Genomic DNA, 16,945 nt, shown 5'->3' on the forward strand with positions numbered 1-16,945 from the left:
GATGAGAAAATGTAAAGCAGAAGTTCTTAATCTTTTTTGTGTCATGGTCCCCTTTGGTAGTATCTGGTGAAGCCTATGGGACACTTCTGAGAATAATGTTTTTAAATGCATAAAATAAAATACATAAGAATACAAAGGAAATTAATTTTACTGAAATAGTAATAAAAATTTTTTTAAAAGTTTATTAGTTGAGAAACTTATTCTAAATTCCTGAAGATACATAGGGACTTGGAGACTAGTCAGAGTTTGATATAAAGACAAGTCAACAAACATTTGTTAAGTGCCTTCTGTGTGTTAGGCACTGTGCTAAGAGCTAGAGATACAAATAAAGGCAAAAACAATCCTTGTTCTCAAAGAGCTCACATGGTGACAACAATGTACAAAGAAGATATAGACAACATCTGTTGGAGCTAATCAGAGGGAAGGCACTAACATGATAGGAGACTAAAAAAGGCTTCTAACAGAAGGTGGGACGTTGGTGAGACTTGAAGGAAGCCAAGGAAGCAAGGAGGTGAAGCTGAGGAGGGAGAGCATTCCAGGCTTAAGGGAAAGGCAGTGAAAATGCTCATTGTCATGTATAAGGAATAAGAAGACTGATGTCATTGAATTCCAGAATACGTGGAGGGGTGTAAAGTCTAAAAAGTCTAAAAAGGAGGGAAGCCACCAAGTTGTGAAGCACTTTGAAAGCCAGGTAGAGGTTTTATATTTGATCTTGGAGAAAATAAGGTATCCCTGGAGTTCATTGGATGGGGGAAAGGGGTATCATGGTCAGACTTGTGCTTTAGAAAGATCTGTTTGACAGTGGTATGGATGATGGATTGGAGAAGGAAGAGACTTACGGCAAGGAGGCCAACCAGAAAGCTATTACAACAGTCCAGGCATGAGGTGGTAAGGTTCTGCACCAGGGTGGATGACACATCAGAGGAAAGCTCTGTGTGGGGAGTGTGGGGGGTGGTTGTATCAGAGGGGGCATTTATGAGAGATTCCATGAAGGTAAAATTGATTGATCTTGGCAACAGATTAGATATGAGGGTGAGGGAAAGTGAGGAGTTGAGGATAACACTTAGGTGATTGGGTAACTGGAAGATGGTGGTTCCCCTGGCTGTAATAAGAAAGTTAGGAAAAAAGGAGAGTCTGGGGAGTAAGATCTAATGAGTTCAGTTTTGGACACATTGAGTTTAAGAGTCTATGGGACAGTTCAAGGTGTTTAATATGCATTTGGAGTTGTGAGACTGGAAGTCAGGAGAGAAGTTAGGGCTGGATAAGAAGATTTGAGAATCATCTGCATTGAGAGGATAATTGCATCCACTGGAACAGGGGTGAGGAACCTGCAGCCTCAAGGCCACACGTGGCCCTGTAGGTCCTCAAGTGCAGCCATTTGACTGAATCTAAACTTCACAGAAGAAATCCCCTTAATAAAAGGATTTGCTCTATAAAACTTGGACTAAGTCAAAAGATCACACCCAAGGACCTAGAAGGCCACATGTGGCCTCAAGGCCCTCAGGTTCCCTACCCCTGCATGAAACTTATGAGATAACAAACTAAATCATATAGAGGGAGAAGAGAAAAAGGGCCAGGACAGAGATGTAGGGTTTCTCCATGAAGAGTAGGTACAAACTTGATGAAGATATAGACAAAGAAGTCTGAGTAGTAATCAGAAAGAGAAACAGAAGAAAGCAATTTCATAAAAACCTAGAGAGAAGAGAGAATCATGGAGAAGTGGGTGATCAACAGAGTCAAAGCCTGCGGAGAGCTCAAGAAGGATAGGGGCTAAAAAAAAACCATCAGATCTGGCCATTAAGAGATCATTGATAAATTTGGAGAGAACAGTTTTAATTGAATGATGAGGTTGGAAGCCAGACTACAAAGAGTTAACAAGAGAATAAGAGAAAAGGAAGTAGAAGTACCAATTATAGATGGCCTTCTCAAGGAGTTTAGCCACAAAAGGGAGAAGAGATATAGGACAACAGTAAAGAGATATAGGATAATAGTGGGATACGGCAGCTAGGTGGCGCAGTGGATAGAGCACCAGTCCTCAGGTCAGGAGGACTTGAGTTCAAATCCGGCCTCAGACACATAACACTACCACTAGCTGTGTGACTCTGGACAACTCACTTAACCCCAACTGCCCTCACCAAAATAAATAAATTAATTAATTAATAAATAAATAAATAAATAGATAGATAAATAGATAGATAGATAGATAAATTTTAAAAAATAATAAAAGATAATAGTGGGATGGACAGCTCAAAGGAATTGCTCTTCTCAAGGAACTTACATTCCACTTGGTGTCAGGTGAGAACTACACATATACACAGAAAAGTAAATACCTCCCCCTAAAAAAGTAAATAGGAAGGTTGTGGATTGTGACAAGCAATAGACAGGGGAAATGGTGGGTAGGGAGCTAAGGAAGGTAAAGGAGGCAATGTAGTTTCTCCCTACTATGACTTTTCTAAGGCCTGTTACAAGCAATATCTCATCCCTGGATCCTCTGCAAGCTCCCAACCCTACATCAGTCTCTCAAATCCTGTTTCCCAAAACATGTTACTCTGATGGTTCAGGACCATTTCTGGTATGGGATGAGGGATACATATCTCCCTCTCTTCAATACCCTTTTCCCAAACTGTTTAGGAAAAAGATAGAAGAGCTCCTTGGTTCCTATCCTTTCATATCCCTGGAGCCCTTCAGGTCTCCCTTAGTTTGGAGAGAAAATGTTACCCACTAAATATAAGGAAAAGCCAAGTCTTTGGTGAGATTCAGTTGTGGGTCAGGCTGCTATGCTGCAACCTTACTCCCTTAACCATATGAATAAATGGTTAAAAATAAAAATGGATCAAAACATGCTTGACCATTTGAAAGCACTCTGGAATGTGACTGATTGAATATATTTCTCTGTCTATTAAAATCTTGGACTGGCTTCTACATGCAAAGCAAATTTGTTGAACTCTGCACTAATCCCTTTTTACAGAAGAGAAAATATAAAGTGTAAGGAAGTTCAAGGGTTTTCTTTAAGTCTGGAAGATACACAGGTACTAGGAGCCCAGTCAGAATTTAAGCTCTGGTAACTAAGTTTCTGCTTAGTCACCAACCTGTTCTATCTCTTAAGACTGCATGATGGTAAAACTTATGTCATAATATACATACAGGGAGTCCCAAAAGTCTAAATGTAGTATGAAGATAATAAAGCTTAAAACCATACTAAAGATTTGGGTATACCCTATATAAAATATGAGGGGGGAAAGTTTTCACATGAAATTAACTACAATAATATATCTCTATTTCCTAGTGGTTGATTCATAGATAAAACTCCCCCATCCACAAAATAACACAATAAAGACAATAATTAAGATACTTGAGGAATAAATGACTTAAATCAGACAACAGTAAAATCTTAATTTTAGAGTTAGAAGGAAAGACTTTTAGAGGCCATCTGTTCCTGATTTTACATATAAGGAAATAGAGGTTCAATCAATCAGTATTCATTAAGTGCCTACTAGGCTCAGGGTAATGAAGTGACTTGCTGAGGACTGCAGAGCTAATATGTGGAGCTCTTGTCCATATCATCCCATGTTAGCTTCAGAGGGTCCACCCAATGTGCCAGAGGCCTTCTTTACTTTCTCTTGACATCTAGAGGATATCAGTTGAGCACTTGGTCCATCCATCTGTTATCTCTTGCTCTTGTCATATAACCAGTCGGTCTTCTTTTTTGGATTACACATTTCCCCAATGACATCCATTATTTGGCTGTTGTATCTTTCTCCTTGGCAAATAAGTCAAGTGATTGCTGCCTTCGGTTCTCTTTTGCTCTCCTTGTAATGGAAATGTATTTATATTAGCTAAACTTTCAAACAAAATTATTATTATAGTCTGTGCCATACTGATTTTATTTGAGGGCTCTTGTGCAGTTCTTTATATAATTTTTCTACCTCTTCATCATCTATAAATGTTAATGCAAAGAAGTTATTTTCAAGATTACCTTGTTGCAAGTATTTATCATGGACATGGAAGTACATGATGACCAAATGTCCCCTGAAATGATGTTTTTATTGCCTTTGGCTACAATAAAACAATTACATCAATTCTTTCATTTAGCTTTTCAAAGAGAATTTATGAACCATTCTTCCCATGAGTCACAACTTCCTTCTTTCTTCTAGTTTTATGTTGAGAATGTCAATGTTGATACAATATGCTTGTATCATGTAGTACTCTACTCGTTGGCCACTGGAAAAAGGTCTCACATTTAGAGTACTAAGTAGTTAAGGTAAAGTTTATAGGAAGCCCCCAAACTGTATGATTGTTAGTGCCCTATCCATACATCACTAGGCAGCCAGCCTTCAGGTAATGAGACTCGGTATTTATGAATGCTGGTCCTTGGAAAGCATTCTAAATCTGGGCTTGGCCTATAGCTGAGATTTTACAACATGGTAGAACCTGTCAGCTTATGCTCCATTGGAGTAGCCTTCAAAACTCCAGGATTATTTCCATGCCACAATGAGGAACCTTGCCCATAGGGAACACTTGATCATGGCTTAATGGAATTGAACTAAATCTCAAAAAGAAGTGTACTGATATCTATTGCACTATCCTGATAGCTACATGAGTTAAATGGGGAATTCTGGAAGACTAACCTGGCTTAGGTCAGAAGGAAGCTCCTCTCCCCACAATACTCAATACAATTCAGCAGTCATTTATTAAACAACACATACACACACACACACAGAGCAGTTTGTGGAGAATCAAGTCCAATACATATTGTTTAAAATGAAAGATCAAAAATGAATTTTAAACCCTTAAGACTTAACTTCAACTCTTTTTTGGAAAATTTAAAATATTATCATAAACTTCCTTGTAAATGACATTCACTTTCATAAAGGTTAACATTTGAAAGGAAGGCTTTTACTCTTCCCTCCTGATTCATTACTATTTGTGAAATGCACAACCACCTGATAGTAAGTCACTTACTATATAACCTATACCAGATTATTCATTCTTTCTTAAAAACCTCTAAAAACTATGTGGAATGAGATTGAGGTGGACCTGCAGTAGCCACTACGGTTTAGACATCAATGATTTGCTGTTAACCAGATAATGTCTCCATTTTAAAGAACGTAAGGAGTGATTTTGGAAGGTAATTCTATGTATTTGAAATAATAACACTTTTTAATTTTCACACCGTAACTACAGCATTGCTAGAGACTGACAGTTTTAAAGGTCTTTGGGGAGCCAAAAAAGATTATCATAACCATTTGTACTAAATAGGCAGGGTGATTACGAAACACGTCTGTCTGAAGAATGTCTGTTTGTAATGGTTTTCATTCGAAGTCCAGTAGATTTGCTAGGTCCTTGTGTTAAAATGCTGTTGGTTTTTCAAAATGAAATGACCTATTTAATTATCATTTGCAGCTGTGAGCATTGCCTGTAGACAAGAACTAATCTATTTTGTATAGCATTTTCAGCAAGTCTAATGGGGATAGAGGGGAGAATGGGAACTAAACTGCTATATATGAGAACTCATGGATGGAATAATTCCTCTTTTAAGACGTAGACTTAACATGAACATTTTGATCACTACTACCTAATACAGTAATGTAGACTTTATCACTGCTTAGTAGTTCTTTTATAGTTTTTTCCCATAGATTTTTTTTCAGTTAGAAAGGGTTTTAGAGTCTTTCTTCCTCAACCCATATCTCCTAAAGAATCCTCACTACCCACCCAGCAGATTGTTGTTCATCCATTGCCTGAAGACCTCTCATGAGTGGGCAACTGCCATTTCTCAAGATAGCCTCTTTTACTTTGGACAATTAAACAGAATATTTACACATATAACCTGATGGGGAAGAGAATTCATGTGAGACATAGCCTATTTCTTCAGTCACCAAATAGCCAATATATTTCACAAAATATTCATAATTTTCAGGTAGCAACTCTTCTCAGGGTATCTTATCTGCATCTGTGTACAGCAATTTCACCCCTGAGGCATCAAGAATGAGTCAAAGTACATTTGCAAATGTTCCAAAATAAAATAAAATTCCCTAGAGGAATTCAAGACAGCAGATTTGCATTCATTCTGAGAACCTTGAGAAAGTTATCACCAACTTGAAAATGGGAGCTCTCTGGCAAACTCTGTATCTGTTAGTCCTCTTTCCAAGGATCCCTCAAGCATTCTCTTCTGTCACAGGTTCCTGGCAACCTCCAAAAGAATGTAAAGAATACAGTGTAGATTTAACACCTTCCCAGGGATTTACAATATTTTTTCCTAATTTGCCTCCTAAGATGCTATTAGCTTAACTTGCCTATAATCAGTTTCTCCTCAAGTAAAATAAGACTTGGCCCTGTTTGCCCTCTCCCTTCCTTAGTCATGATGGTAAGACTTGTAATCAAATTGTTGTAAAAAGCACCGTGAGATCCTTAGATAAGTGAAGAAGTATAATATTAACTCTAGTAAAAGTCTACCTTGAAATATCTAAAGGGATAAATTTACAATGGTTGAAGGAAAATTCAAGCCAAGAAAAAAATGACACACAAGATTAAACATATTTCTTATTTTCATGAGGCATAAATCTGTAGTCAATCGAATCAATGGTAAAGAATCCATTGGAAAGTGAAAGTAACTATTCTCTGGGGAGCTATGTGTATAACATCAGAAACCAGGTGGTTATGTCCCTAAATAAATCAACTGAGAAAATATTGGATCTTTGACCTTCAGGAAAAAAAAATTAATCATGTTCTTACTGATGTGATGACCCTGATGTACTTCAAAATGTCAGTTATGAAATTGCTGCTGGCATTTTTTTTCAATTCTGCCTTATTGCTCAATAAGTAAAGATTTGAATAACTCATTTATTTCCCCTTCAATGCCAAAGACTCAGGGAAAAGTGCAATAAAGTGGAAAAGTGGGGAGAAATAGTAAGTGAGAGATGGCAGTATACGCAAGGATATGGATTCAGACTTTCCCAGGAAGATATGGCAGCAATCCCATTAGCCCCAGAAAAAAACCTAAATAGGGAGACAGAGAATTCTTACATCTTGAAGAGATCTTAAAGATCATCTAGCCCAGCCCCCTCATTTTATAGAAGATAAATTGTTGCCCAGAAAGGTAAAGTAATTTGTCCACAGTTACATAGTAAATTACTGGCAGAACAGAGACAAAAGACGCAGTCTACCGCTCATAGGTTAAGTATTCTGTTTATTACACCAGAGTTGCCCTCTTCTTGGCTCAAACCCAATGTATACTTACTTCATTTATCCCTATATATGATCTTGAGAAGGTAGTCAAATAATTTGACATGTCACAGGAATGAAGTTCAACACAGTTTCAAAAAATCAACTTTATAAGTATAAAAGAAGGGAAGCATGACTAAACAACAGTCCATAAGAAAAAGGTCTGAGGGTTTTAATGGATTGCAAACCCAAAGTGAGTCCATAGTGTGATGTGGTAAAAAAAAAAAAAAAGCTAATGAGAACTTAGACTGCATTAAGGGTGGGAGGTGCTACTATTCTTCTCTGCACTAGTCAGACCCCACCTGGATTACTGTATTCATTTAATGGCAGCCCATTTTAGCAATGGTCCTGTCAAGTTGGAGTGCATCCAGAAGAGAACAACAAAGATGGTGAGGGCTTTGGCTTGACACCAAACCAAGCATGAAGTAATAAAGAACTGGGAATGTTTAGTTTTGAAAAGATGAGATTTATGGTGATATATTAATTGTTTCAATGTATTTGAAGGACATTCAAGTAGGTTACAGTGTTACACAGTGGATAGAGAGCTGGCCTTGAAGCCAGGAAGACTTGGGTTCCAGTCCTATCTCTGACATGACCATGGGCAAGTTATTTAACTCTGGTCTCTCGGTCCTCTGTGAATCTCTCTTAAGACTATAAATTGCAGAGATGACCTAAACTAATATAGAGAGTTTCCAAATCCAGAAATTACTCACATCAGTGAAATCATAGGTCTGGCCTTTATCCTTATCAAGCAGGTGACACATTAGACTAGTTTTGAAGGAGGAAAAACTAGGAGCAAAAATTAGACATTTCAGAAAAGTAGATACAGGCACAATAGAAAGGTATCAATCCTATAAAAGCCATCCAAAAGTGGAATAGGTTGACTCGCAGCAAGTAGTGGGTTCCTCTTTTCCAAAAGAGAACATAACATCTTTCTCTCACAAAACCCCTCTATCTTCTCAACTTGTCTTTTCTATTGAGTGTTAATATGCTCCCAATTCCCCAAGTTCTCAAACTGGGTGTCATCTTTGTCTCTTTGTTCATTCCACATGTTACATCAGTTTCCAACTCTTGTCATTTCTACCTCCAAAATCACTCTCACACCCATCCTCTTTTCTTTGTGGATGGAGGCCATTCCAGTTTAGGTCCTTATTGTGTCTCATTTAGAGTAACACTAACAGCCTCCTTCTACAGCCTGCAGCTGCCTTTCAATATTGATCAAATATTCTAGCCTTGGCCTTCCAAAGCATTTCCCCTTAATCCTGGCTTCTTGTCAGCTTTAAGTGCTTCTAATTATCTCAAGGGCAGTCACAAAATTTCCAAAGGAAAATTTGGTTTAATTAAATGTTCAAAATACACCTCTATGGCATGCTGTACTTTTAGAGGGGAGTAGAACTGTCAAGACAATGATAACCAAGGGTCATTATTGAGGGAGAAAAAAAGGTTTCAAGTTTGTGTTAGTGTGTCTAGGTCCTCCCTAGATGTTTCCTATATGGCTTCAAGGAGGTTTCCACTTTCTGTAGCCATAAATGAATATCCTACATGCATTACAACCATCACCTCGGATAAAAAACCAACTCCAGACTGAAATGAATGCTTGGTTGGTTCTTCCTTGAGGTAAAAGTAGTCCTAGGGCCATTTTTGGCCTTCTTAGACATTCTCCTGCCTACGATATAATGCAGTTAACAAAGTTCTTTTTTATTATTAAAAGTGCTAACTACAAAATAGGTTCTTTTCTGGATTATCTCAAAGGGTTTCAATTTTATTTGGACTCCTAAATCTTGTCCTCCAGAATATTCTAGAACCATCAGGGAATATCAGGAGCTAGAACTTCCTTTCATAACGATACATCAACTTGAAAGCATGGTGTCGTAGAACTGAACTTGGACTTGAAATCGAAAGAACTAGGTTTGAGGTTTGGCTCCAGTACTCTCTAACTGTGGGCCCTTGGACAAGTTGCTTAACTCCTCTGAGCCTCTGTGTACTCATCTGTAAAATGGGAATAGTAATATCTACACATCCTTCCTATCTCACTTCACTATGGTAAACATACCATACACTATGAAGTGCCATATGGATGTGATCCATAATTACTGGATCTCCAAGCTTTACATGGGCCAAGAGCAGAGCAGATCATAGAAGCATAAAGGCAGTTAGGTAGCACAGTAGGTAGAACACTGGACATCCAGCCTCAGATATTTAATACCTGCAGGAACCTAGGCAAACTATTTCACCTCCATCTGCCTCAGTTTAATTATCTGTAAAATGGATTGTTGTGAAAATGAAATGAAATAATATTTGTAAGGCATTTTATATACCTTAATATACCATATAAATGCTGGCTATTACTATTATTAGATGGAAATGCTCTAGTCCTTATTTTTCAGACAAATAGACTAAGATTCAAAGAATTTAAGTGACTTGCTTATCTAGTAAATAGAAGAGTCAAGATTTGAACCTAGATTCTGACTTCAAATCCAAGGCTCCATAATAAACAATGTTGATAGAACAAACTATGTCCTCCAGATGTAAGTGGGTCCCAGGCTCTACACCAGACTGGTTCTGAGATCCTCGGTGCTATTCATCTTTGGTCAACATGGGTTAATCTACTCCTGGCGAACTGATTTGTGAATCAATGCAGGGCAGTATAGAGCATCAGTCTTCCTAATCAAGGGGCCCAGATCAAATATTTCTGGATGAAAAAATCACCAGAATCAAAGGTCTGATGAACTTTGATAAAAATCCGTGTAAAATATTGATTCTGAAGGTCTCTTCCTTCTTTGGGAAAGAAAAAGTGAGGAGCTGACATTTTTGAGACAATCTTTGAGAAAATGAGACTTATTGGGTAGTTTGGGCAAGGAAAACAAGTACTGTAAGGCAATAGCTTGAGGGCCTGGGAAAAGCTGAGCAGAAAAATAATAGGTAACACATACAGGCTTGCAATATACTTTTAGAGTGCTGTGATATACAAAGTTCTTTATAATCCTTAAAGCATCATACAAATGTTATCTCTTATCTCCTAGGTGCTGTTGCCTTATAGTAGCACTATTTCTTGCCAAAGGCACCTTTCATACCCAGTGCGCCTTATTTTATATTAGATTGTCTCAAAGCTTTAGCTATTTAGGGTTTTTGTTTGTTTGTTTGTTTGTTTTGACAAAGAAACAAGAGATCTTCAGACTTTTCTTTGTGAATCTTACTAAAGTCCATGAGGGTTCTTGATGCCGGTAGTTTTTCATCCAGAAATTTTAGGTCTGCATCAGCTTGATTAGTGAATGCCCTCTCAGCTATGTCTCTGCCCCTCTTTGTCTCTGTCTGTCTGTATCTCTTTCTCTTTCTCTCTCTCTCTCTCTCTCTCTTTATATATATATATATATATATATATATATATACATACATATGTGTGTCTGTGTGTGTATATATACACAAAGACAGTTTTTCACAAGACTAAATAATTTCCATCTAATAATAATAAGTTAGCATTTATATGGTGCTTTTCCAAAGTGCTCTATGAATATATATACATGTACATATGAATAAAAAAGTGTTATTTCTCTCTCTGTCTCTATCTCTCTCTCTGTCTCTCTCTCTCTTTCTCTCTCTCTGTCTCTCTGCCTCTCTCGGTCTCCCTCTGTCTCTGTCTCTCTGTGTCTCTCTGTCTCTGTGTCTGTCTGTCTGTCTGTCTGTCTTTCTCTCTCTCTCTCTCTCTGGCAGCTAAGTACTGGAGATAAAAATAGAGAAGCAGAAGAGTTCCTGGTTTTAAGAAACTCACACACTAATAAGAGATAACATATGGAGGTTTCAGCTTGAAATCAGACAGAAAGACCCAGTGGTCTTTAAGGTACTATTGCAAAGCAGAGAACATTCAAATCCACTCAGACACTTACTAGCTTTGTCACCCTGGGCAAGTCACTTAACCTTTGTCTATCTCAGTTTCTTCACCTTTAAAACAGGGTAAAAACAGCACCACCCCCAGGATTGTTGACAGGATAAAATGAGATATTTATAAAACACTTTGTAAACTTTAAAGCATTAAATAAATATTCGCTATCATTATTATTGTGATTCTACAACATATATTCAGTTATAATATCACTTGATTCTCACACCAATCCTGTAAGATAGGTACTATTTATTGTTCCCATTTTACAGACAAGGTAACTGGGACTGAGAGAATAAGTGACTTGCCCAGAGCCACACCATTAGGATGTGTCTGAAGTGGGATTTTAACACTGTTTTTCCTGACACCAAATCCAGCACCATGTCCATTATTCTACACTGCCTCAAAACCAGAAGACTTGGGGGGTGAATCCCTTCTCTGCTACTTATTACTTGTATGACCCTGGATAAGGCATTTAGAGAGTACTTTTCCTCTCTAAATTGAGGAGTTTGGCCTAAATTACTTCTGCGGACTCTTCTAGCCCTCGAACCATGATTCCAGGCTTTCTCTTTGTTTAGGTGAAGTATTCCTGCCTAACTTGCTTCTTTCAGCTAAATGAACAGACCTTCTAATTGGCTTACATATTCTGCCCTGGGAAAGAAATAGCAGTTTCACAAAGCTATATGCAAAAGCTTTCACATTTGGGGTTTAGAGCTCCAAAATTCGATACTTTATATTTCAGTATTTTTGCTTAAAGCAAACCATGATGTCATGTTGTCTTTTTATGTTTATTTTTTCCTTCCTTAAATATAAAAATATTAATAAAAAGAGATAAAAGACTTCCTGGACATCAAACAGCTCTTACAAAACAACATTTTCATGATTTAGTAAGTGAGGGAACAAGAACATGTGGGTTATATTTTCCTTAAAATACATAGGAATGAAAAAAATCTTAGAAAAGTGGTCAAGAAAGCACATTTTGAGTTTTATTGCCCTTGAAGCATTTCAAGATGTTTAGCAAATCCCAAATGCAGCTGTGCTCATCCATCCCTCAAATGAACGGTCAGTGCTCTGCTATTGTGCTCACCCATGTTTCACTTGGAGCTTATTCAGTCTGATTTTACACTGGAGTGCAGAGAATAAAATTTGTTAACCTCTGGCGAGTTCTTGGCCTGGGAAATGAAGTAGTCGTCTCAAAGCAGTTGTTAAAGTTTACAAAGCAAGGATAAGTTGGCAATCATGCATAATGAATTAGATATATAAATATATTTGTAATTAATCATCTGTGTAATGGCTAAACAATTTAGTTTGAGCAAAGATTAAAAAATTCTACCTGGAAAATAATAAAACACATGTCAGCCCTACTATATCCCCTGTAGTGTGTGTCTAAAATAGCAGAATAGTAAACTGATGACCCTGGTAATCCCAAGTGCTGGGTCATGAATGAGCTGACAATCTCTTGAAACATTTCCCTGTTGAGGATGTTAGTGCTCTAGACTGCATGACCTTGCTACAATTGTACAAATTTGCAAGGGCTGGGCAGTCCTGACAGTTTTACAACATATTACTTCACAAGAGATCAAATTAATGTCACGTATGAGATCATTTCACCATCTAAAGTCTCATTGTTGCACAGAAAACAATCTTGGTTCTCAAAGGCTATGTCAATGGAATACCACTTCTGAGAAGCTCTACCAGTCTGGAAAGGCTCTGAGAATGGCCCTTCCATCTGTCCACATAAGACTAGCATAGGCTAGGTTCAACATGGTTTATCACTGGTAGACTTGCCATGAGATGAGGAACTTCTTTTTTTTTATTGCTTTAGCAACAATCACAGACTCTCCACTAAGGTTTGGGGAGAGCAGTGGAATATCTACTCCATTGAAATGATAGATTCCTGAAATACTTCATTCACTACTAATCCTTTCTGAACACCAAAAAGGACAATCATTATGATATAACTTAATGCAACAACTAGGGGGAGCAGTGGATAGAGTGCCAAGCCTGGAATCAGGAAGACTCTTCTTCCTGAATTCAAATCTAGCCTCAGACTATACTATGTGACCGTGGGCAGGTCACTTAACCCTGTTTGCCTCAGTTTCCTCATCTAAAAAATGAGCTGGAGAAGGAAATTGCAAACCACTATGGTATCTTTGCCAAGAAAGCCCTACATGGGGTCATGAAGAGTTGGACGTGACTGAAACAAGTGAACAACAATAGCTTTTTATTGAGTCCCAGTCTAATTCATATGTATTTCTAGAATTTTTAAAGTATAAAGTTATATCAAGAGAAACAGTGTACAATGAATACTGGGGCCAGCCTTGGAGACAGGAGGACCTGGGTTTAAGTCCTGCCCTTGGAACATATTAGTTGTGCCACCATAGTCAGGTCACTTAACCTGTCAATTACCATGGCAACACTAAATTACAGACAAGTGATTAAATCTGCATCAGTGGACAGAATCTCCATTTTGTGCTTGGGAGCATAGTGAACTACATGTGGTGTGCAGACCCTGAGTTTGACAGCTCTGAGGCAGACATACGGGTTTTGTGTATTTTTATGTAGGGAAAGGCATTTTAGAGTCCCATATAAGATAGCCAAACCCTCCAAAAATTACTAGTAAAAAATGGTATGATCAGCTCATGACATGCAATTCTGGGTGTAAATTTCTTTATGTGACAATTGTGTTGTATTCGCACATATACATGTTTGTGTTACATGTGCATGTGCATATATACATAGATGTCTTATATATGTGTGCACATTTGCATGCATACATGAAGGCTGGGACTGTGTTTCTCCTTTCTTTGTGTTCTCAGCACTTAGTACAGTGCCAGATACATAATAGGCACTTAATAAATGTTTTATAAACTGACTGATTGAAAAGGTGTGCCTTCATCCTTTTATAGACCCACCAAAGATCATACAGTATACAAAGATTTATATATGTACATATATGTGTATGTAATTATATGTGTAAATATTTGTTTATATGTATTTATGCATATACATCACTTATATGTAATATATTTATTTGTGCATCTGTATTAATGCCCTTCACCCAAGTCCTATTCCAACCATTTCTTTATCACATTATGAAAGTGCCTTTGAGATCTCAAAAGCTACAACATCTGGAAAGTTTCACCAAGTCATAAAAGTTTCAATGATGGACTCAGTGACCAACTATTTATCTGGCACCTGAGGTCCAGCCTAGATAAGAGCAGTGACTCATAATTAAGTTGGTTGCAGGGTAAAGATTTTGGGGTTGTAACTTTCCAAACTATCAACAATTTGCTAATTATTTTTTGTGGTAGACATTGAACATTAGCAGCCAATATTTGCGGTTAGGAAGGGCAAAGAAAGTTGCTGAACCAAGGTTCTTTACATTTACAATGAGAAGAGTAGCTATTTGGGATTTTTGGTTTGTCTGTTTTTTGTTTTGTTTTGTTTTGAAGATAGGACCTGTGATTTCATTGGTAAAGAGAACTCTTAGTCACAAACACCCTCCACCACAGCATATTGGCACAATTTATCCTCTTAGAGAGTTTCCTGGGTTAAGTGACATGTCTCAGAGACACACAGCTACGGATCTTGAATTCACATCCTCATGACCCTGACGCTGGTTCTCTATCAACTATGCCATGCTCCCTCTCAAAACCATTTTTTTAGCTTAAATAAAACCTTTGTACCTTGTCTGTAAGTATTAATGTGTGGAAAATATTACCTGAGCCTGATTCCCTTCTGTAAATGATCATCACTAATGTCTTCAATTAAAGCTTCTCCTTTCATTTCATAGAGATTAATGGGGTTGACAACAGAAGCATATTTAAAATCTAGATTGATTAATCTGTTAATTGATCTATCCTCCTATAGACATTAGGGTATATTCAGCTTTAGCTACTGTGTATGTGTCTGTACGATGTATTGCACTTACAATTAACACATCCAGTAGTGTTAAACTATGTTTACATACAGACATATGGTACTACAAACATAGATCAAGGAAATGAAATTTTCTCTGTAGGGTAAAGCACAGCAGGTATTTGAAAGCATCTCAAAATTGCTATACACTTGGAATAGGAAATGAAATAAGTGTATCTAGGTATGTGTAGATATAGCTACAGATATCTTTATTTCCTATTACAAAGTCACAGAATCTCCAAGTTGGAAGAAACCACAAAAGCCATCTATCCAACTCTTCCCTGAAAATAATTCCCTCTGTTTAATACCTTAAAAAGTCCTCATCTTTACTTAAAGACTTCCACAGGGGTAGATCCCATTACTTTCCATGGTAGCCCTTTCCAATTTTGGATAATTGTCATGGTTAAGAAGTTTTTCTTCCTATCTAACCTAAGTGTGACTACCACTGCTCCTAATTTTGCCCTCAGGGGCCAAGCAGAACATATCTATAAAACCAATTAATATTCCTTTAAAATCATATGTCAAGTCTTTCCTTCTTTAGCCTAAGCATTCCAAGTTCTTTCAAAGGATCTTTGTATGACTTGATATGGGGTTCCCGTCACTATTCCATATGCCTTCCTCTAGGTATTCTCCAGTTTATCCAAGTCTTTTTTAAAGGAGACGCTGGGAACTAAATACAATACTTTAGATATGGTATGTCTGAGGGTAGGGCTGTAATGGGACTGGAAAGAGCACTGAATTTGGAATCAAGGGACCTAGGTCTGAATCCCAGATGTACTACTGGTTATCTGCATGACCTTGGGAAAGTCTTTTAACTCTCGAGGCTTCAGTTTCTCCATATGTAAAATAAGGATACCTGCTGGGATCTATGATTGTTTAATTCTGTTATCTTTACTTTCCCTCAACCTTGGATATCATTCCACCCTTATTGTGACCCAAGAATGCCTTAGATTCCTTGTCTGCTGTATCATAGTGTCTGAAAAGATTTAGAACTACAGACCACAGTGTATCTAAAATGGTATAAAGAGGAATCATCCATTGGATTCCAAATATTAATTTGAGAAAAATAGTATTCTTAGCTTTAGGTTATCTTTTTTATTAGCTGGCCACACTTCAGCTTCTAGCTACTCCTTGAGACCATCCTCAGCTCTGATCCTAGCATACACTCACTTTAGATATCGGAAGTATACATCCACGTTTTCTCCACAGATCAACAAGCAATGCATTAGGATCAGAAACCCTGGAGCAGCTTACCACCTCTCCCAGGAAATGGTAAACCTAACAGCCAGACCAGAAGAGAAGAAGAAAACAAGATGAAGACCTTGTAGCCCAGAGGACCAGACTTAGGGATCAGAAAAACATATCCCTCAGCTAAAATTAAGCAGATGGCAATACTATCTCATTACCAGCCCCATCTGGATTACACTCTGAGCCTTGGTTTATGAAGAGATGGTTGTCATGACAATAAGCATTTGAGAGGAGTTGGGGGGGAGAAACTGATGGATACAGGAGTGTCTCTTCTCCTGCTGTTCTTCCTGCTCCCAAACAATACAAAAATGGCACTGTACCCCTAAGGACAGAGCATTTCATCATTTCAGAAAGTGAAATTCATCTAAACAGGGCAGAGAATCCATTAGCTGCAAGCAGTTCCACATGAAGGTAAACTATTCCTTATTTTGAAGTCCACAAAACCAGTCTAATGTATGCAATGCAACTTTCTTTGACGTGCCTGGAGGAGAAATCAACGTTGGCTAAATGGGAAGGGACAAAAAAGAAAGAAATGACCCCCCAGCTTCTCAGAGTAAGTTGCAAGTTGAAATAGAGGGGGATAAATTAATAAACTATAAAAACATACTTACAGCTGTCCTTTTTAAGTGTTTGTCAAATGGACAGAAAGAGCTTCCAACCCCAGGGCAATTCTGAACC

The 16,945-nt window shown here is 37.7% G+C and overlaps 1 protein-coding gene across 5 annotated transcripts in view; it reads right to left on the minus strand.

The window, feature by feature from the left end:
- ESR1 (estrogen receptor 1) overlaps nt 1-16,945 on the minus strand; it is a 455,293-nt gene that overhangs the window by 97,657 nt on the left and 340,691 nt on the right. The gene's annotated exons all lie outside the window — the stretch shown is intronic.

The sequence above is a fragment of the Vombatus ursinus genome, unplaced genomic scaffold (assembly GCF_900497805.2).
Source record: "Vombatus ursinus unplaced genomic scaffold, bare-nosed wombat genome assembly UNPS02012602.1, whole genome shotgun sequence".
Classification (NCBI taxonomy): domain Eukaryota; kingdom Metazoa; phylum Chordata; class Mammalia; order Diprotodontia; family Vombatidae; genus Vombatus; species Vombatus ursinus.